The following is a 6,698-nucleotide window of genomic DNA, read 5'->3' on the forward strand; positions in this document are numbered from 1 at the left end:
GTCAGAGACGCTAGCCGCCGACCGGAAGTAGCAAGATGTCGCATTTCCTAGCCACATGAAAGTGTCCGCATATGCATGTGCGGTGGCCCGGAAGTTGAGGAATCGAAAGGGCACAGGCGGCCGTCTCTCGCACCTAGTGTCAGTGCGAAGGCGGCACCTGACATTATTAAAATTTGTAAAGTGTAGTGATTTAACAATCAAGCCTCAGAATTATCTCATTTTTATAGATGTTGTCTAAAAGGTATGCAATAATATATCCTTAAAATAGAAATCAGTGTAGCGTAAGTAAAACTAAGAAAACCTATCCCACAAATTAAAAAACAGTGTAGGTAAAATGACCGAGATAAACACCTTTGGCAATCACTGATAAAAAAAATATATATCTGTGCAATCACAAAATCGTTGGATAGTTGTGAGTTTCTATATTGGATCACACAAGTTTAATAAAGGACCACCAGTTTCATATCAGATTGAACCAACTGCGCATGCAAATTTTATAGCACCAACAAGGGAGCCATAGATTATCCCCACTTGCTTATAGATTAAATGATAATACAGAATCTGCTTGTGAGGATACCGGATTTAAGGTAACCTTCTGCGCCGCACAACTGGCCTACCCGGTACCTACCCAAGGTTCAAAGTCACCCAAGCAAATATATGAAATTAAATAAATAAGTTTATTTAACAAATTGGTAGCACCAAACAGCAATAAACATATTTAAATAATAACTTGAAACACTACAGTCTGGCACAGACAATGTACAGGGTATAATGAAAACACCTCACCAGTATCCTATTCACTCTCATTGTCTGCTGTCTATCCATTAAGCTTCTCCCCCCTCACTCCTTTAAGGCTACCAGCAAAGGTAGTGGCCCTGAGTCACTGTTACTCCAGCAGAGTTTGTTTAAGCAGGAGAAATCACAATCCAGACACATTTACATTTAAATAAACAATGCAGTCCTCTGTAATTAAACATAGAGCTCTGTCTGTGGACCTTTTCCTTATCTTAACGCTTGAGACCTTCTGGTGTGATGTACATTCATATAGGACTGGTGGACAATAATAATAAACTGACTTTTTTTTCATGTAGGACACAAATACTTAGCCTATTTGTACACTGAAATTTAAAGTTGATATATGTGTGCTACATGAATAAACAGTCAGTATTTAACTTATGTGCAAAACAGAAAACTAATTTTCACCCCTTGCATTGTAACATGGTTTTGTCCAGGAGACTTAAATAAGAAACTTCTTAATTTAAGTTCCTTAATAAATCAGGCCCCTTATTCTGTCTTGCTCAGACACCATTCCACTGTGACATCACAGCAAAATGTATGCTGGAAATGGCATCTTTGAGGTTCACAATGAAACTATGGAAACAAGCCACATTATCTGTATTGTTTCACTGTATTCACTGACTGTATATAAGCAGGAGCTCTGGACCCAGTAGTTAGTTTACTTGACCACAGCCTTCAGACCTGAATGGCTGTACACTGGATCCAGAGCGCCTGCGATAAGTAATGGCTGTACTTATTTTATTCTCACTTGTTACTCTGCTACTTTTTGCTAATAGATAAAATTGTGCTTTGGAACCACATCACTGGAAGTGGACAATCGTTATTGGATAGCAACTAAACGCTTATAACAGTACCCTAACCATAACCCTAATCCTAATCCTAACCCTAATCCTAACCCTAAACAGTAAAGTTCATAGATACATTCCATGGCGGGTTTGTTGCCTTGTCACTTTAAATATTCAAGTGGCAGTTCAAAGTGACGACATTTTAAGTTGTCGGGCTCTCCTCACATCGGAAATGGCCTGAGTATGTGCAAACATAAGTCACTGTTTTTAACATGTCGCTGTCTTTACCTATGAATTCAATTATATTCAATCTCAGAGTGTGGAACAGGCTCATCAACTGGTCAGTGGAGTGCCAGTCCCACAGGAGGAGAGTGTACCCCTGGTGCCCAGAGCAGGCCGCACATCTGCTTTAGATACCTCCTCTGCAGGCAGAGAACAGCATCTCCCAGCAGGCAGTGGGGAAGAGGAGCTGGTGAAGTAGCGGTTGAAAACAGCAGTTGGAATTCTGAAAGGAACGGAGAAGGAGAGATAGCAGTTGGAAGAGAGGAAGGAATATGAAGGAGAGGAGAGGAAACGGTATTGAACAAGGGTTACAGTGGTGATGAGAGAGACCAACGCTGTATAGATAGAGTAAGATGCCATAACAGAAGACATTATAAGCTGGACTGCTGTGAGAGAAGTTGAGCAGAGGAGGAAAGAGAGAAAGGGGCATATTTATGTAGCACTGCAAAATATGAAAGATAGTTTTCAATCCTAAGCATATTGATAAGGATTGAACTAATTTTCATATTTATCAAAAAACTTCATCGCGATAAACTGCTGTCCCTGTGAAGTTTAACACTTACCTTTTCACTGCCTGGTCACTGTGAAGAAACTTGCGATGCCTGCATTTTCGTTGAACTCCTACTGTGCATGCCCCGACCGAAAGTATCAGGCCTGCGCACAGAGACTATACTAAAAAGGAACTGTTATCATGTGAGAGGGAGGGATCACATGATCCTATCACATATGCGCTGTGCAGCTCTGCTCCAAAGAGCAGAGCTGCCAGCTACCAGAGCTGTCAGCAATGAATGTTTTCAATTCATACGTACATTAGAATAATTGAAAAGTGATTTTCCGCGATTGATAAATAGCTTTACCGAGCAATCCCCATTCACTTTTATGGGGCCTGCTTAGTAAAACAAACATATGTGCAAAGCAGCAGATATCTATGATGCCTGTTGCAATGCAATGATGACAAATGTCATGATTACGGTCAATCCGAGAGAACGTCAGTTTTCGGGGATTGGACAGAGGACTAATGTTTCATAAATATTCCCCAAAAAGAAAGGCTGATAAATACCAATCTTTCTTATATTGTTCAAGTGATTGGACTGAGCCATATTTGTTAGCTAGATAGGGATAGTTAGCTTGGTTGATTGGACATCATCAAATCAAGAGAAAGCAGCAAAAGTCTTCTGTTACACATGCAATATTTACATAGAGCACATAAATTATTTGACTGGCCTATTATATGAATGGGTGTAGTACGTGTTAACATAAATAATCCGAATGTAAAGACAGCAACATGTTAAAAACAGTGACTTACGTTTACACAGACTCAGGTCATTTCCAATGTAAGATGAGTCCGACAACTTAAAATGACGTCACTTTGAACCGTGACTTAAATATTTCAATTGGCAATGGACCCAGCGTACGATCATGTAATGTAAGTACTGTCGAAGTCAGATAAATGGATATAGTCATTTCAATTTCTCCCAGCATGCAGTGTCCCCAATGATGTTAACATATGACCAATTAGGAAGAGCCTTTGAAGTCCCCTGTGTAGTACACCCATATTGGGCTTATCCATGGCTATACTTTGGGCCTCCTACTTATAGCATTGTCCCAGGTCAGAATCAGTGTGGAAGTGTACATATGTAGGATGTATTAAATTATATTCAATCTCAGAGTGTGGAACAGGCTCATCAACTGGTCAGTGGAGTGCCAGTCCCACAGGAGGAGAGTGTAGACCTGGTGCCCAGAGCAGGCCGTCATTTCAATTAATATCTAACAACTTGATTGTTTTTGTCTGAATATTAATGCATATAGCACGCTACGGCGTGGAGGATCGTAATTAATCGTAATATGTGGCAAACACTTTTACACACATTTATACGGACACATACATTTGTAAATAGCTCATTTTATTAGTAGTTGCAACACATAGATATTTGTGTTTAAATGTAGCAGAATTTATGATTGATATTATCAGGTTATATACATGTTAGTGAATTCTAAGGTTCAGGTTACAGGAAACATATCATGTCTGATATCATTCTAATCCCTAATTTATTTGCAGACGTCCAGTTATATATCGCCAAACAGAATGCACATTGAGGATGGTAGTTATAGATTGTAGGCAATAAATGATTACAATGATATTGTCTGTGTAATGTAAATAGACTAGTTTAAACTGGATTCTTGGTGGGAAAATTGGAATGCATCTCCAGGAGAGCTGACCCCCCCCACTTGAATATTATTGTTTGAACTGGCCAATGACCTGCATTACACTGGACCCTCCTAAAGCCTGAAACTATGGAAACAAGCCACATTATCTGTATTGTTTCACTGTATTTACTGACTGTATATAAGCAGGAGCTCTGGACCCAGTAGTTAGTTTACTTGACCACAGCCTTCAGACCTGAATGGCTGTACACTGGATCCAGAGCGCCTGCGATAAGTAACGGCTGTACTTATTTTATTCTCACTTGTTACTCTGCTACTTTTTGCTAATAGATCAAATTGTGCTTTGGAACCACATCACTGGAAGTGGACAATCGTTATTGGATAGCAACTAAACGCTTATAACAGTACCCTAACCATAACCCTAATCCTAATCCTAACCCTAAACAGTAAAGTTCATACATACATTCCATGCCGAGTTTGTTGCCTTGTCACTTTAAATATTCAAGTGGCAGTTCAAAGTGACGACATTTTAAGTTGTCGGGCTCTCCTCACATCGGAAATGGCCTGAGTCTGTGCAAACATAAGTCACTGTTTTTAACATGTCGCTGTCTTTACCTTTGGATTATTTATGTTGCTGTAAACAACGTTGGTGTTTACAGCAACGTTAAGGTGTCTACCACCGATATGAATTTGGACATTGTCTTGCACTTCAGGCTACAAACTGCTTTATATCGGAGCTGAAAGAAGGGGTCTATATTCAAGTTAACTATTGATAAAGCTGCATATCCATATAGATATATATGTATTTGCGCATTGAGGACTGTGATACTATTTAAAATGTTCATTGCTGTTTAAAGTTATTTAGATAGATATCTGTATATAGCTTTATATCAACATTTTAATATAGCAAGTATTATATAAAGGGTAATAGGGGTACCTCTAATTTATAATGTATTAGAGGGATCTGTTTTAGGTGTTATACACAAAATGTTGTAGTATGCTTTTGTTAAGTTTATGTGATTTTATTGTTCACACTATAATAGTCTATATTTAAATAACATTATGAACTTGATTCAGCGTGATTACATTTTATGTGTGTCTGTGGTCCAGAAAAGGAGGGTAGAGAGTTGCGTAGCCTCCCTCTAGTGTTGCTTAATCCAGGACACTGCCCAAGGAAAACCCCCGTGTTATTTTACTAAGGTGGGAGCACTGTGCTACTGTTACAGAGAGAACTTCAGACCACCCATATACAGGACGCAAGGACACACGCATATTGACACGCTTACATACACGCCATACAAAGGGGTGGTATATATATATATATATATATATATATATACATATATATACATATACGTATATACATATATATTTATACATATATTTATACATAATTGGATAAAGTCATTTCAATTAAAATCGAGCAAACTTGGTTGTCTTTGTCTGAAAAGATGCGTATGGTACGCTGCGGCGTAAAAGGGCACGCTACAGCGTAAAAGGGCGTATGCAGATGCAACACGTGGCAGCAACAGTATTTAGCCTTTTACATACATTCGCACAAACACGCATACTTGTAAAATAGTACACATTAATGGTAGTTGCAACACATAGTCATTTATGTCGAAATATAGTAGTATTTATGTTATATATTATAAGTTATATGCACATTAGTGAAATATATGGAACAGGTTGAAGGAATCATATCATGTGTGCTATCATAATAAACCTCTTAACATTTGCTACTGTTTGGTTCACTCTGCGAAGGAATCGCAGAGTGCATACACAAGTTATGAATGATAGGCAATTATGGACTACTTAAGACTAAGGAATCTTGGTGGGAAGAGCAGAGTATACCCCCTGGAGAGATGACCCCCTCCTTTGGATTCTTTAAGATGAATTAGCCAATGATTGACAACCCCTTGGAACTTTCTGAAACCTGGACCAATAGAAGCAAGCTATACCATCTTCATTGTTTTACTGTATTCCTGTGTGCATATAAGCAGCAGCCTCTCATCTAGTGTTCAGACATCTTGTCCCCAGACTTCAGGATTTAATTACTGTACACTGGATCCAGAGCGCCTGCGATAAGTAACGGCTGTACTTATGATTATTCCGCTTGAATATTTTGCTACTTTAAGAGAATAAATCTTTGTGCGTTGGAAACACAAATTGAAATTCGACAATCGTTATTGGTTAGCGACAATACGTACTTAACAATTTGGGGGCTCGTGAGCTTTGGAGGTTTCGTTGCCGATGATACGCAAGACCAACGGATTTCGGTTCCTCAACAAAGGGTGGAGACGCATCATAAACGGGTAAGAACACAATGTGTTCAAAACCTGAATTTTACTCTGTGTTGTGAAACCGAATGTCCGTTTTGCATTGTCTAGGGCACGCTAACTAGAACCTAGGGACAAAAGAGAAAACTGTTTCTTTTTACTGTCATTGTGCATATTAACTGTATTGCATTGCTTAGCGTATGTGTATTTCCTGCTGTGCGTACGCGAACTTCCGGTAGATTTGCCACGTGGTTAAACAATCATTTTGATAGTTATTATATGTGTATAGTATAACTACTTGTGAAAGACTCTGAGACATTATTACTATTGTTGGGAATTCTTTTAATTTTCTGCGCAGAAAGGTGTATAGTGTGTGATTTTGTAATGT

Source organism: Mixophyes fleayi, chromosome 3, assembly GCF_038048845.1.
Source record: "Mixophyes fleayi isolate aMixFle1 chromosome 3, aMixFle1.hap1, whole genome shotgun sequence".
Lineage (NCBI taxonomy): Eukaryota > Metazoa > Chordata > Amphibia > Anura > Limnodynastidae > Mixophyes > Mixophyes fleayi.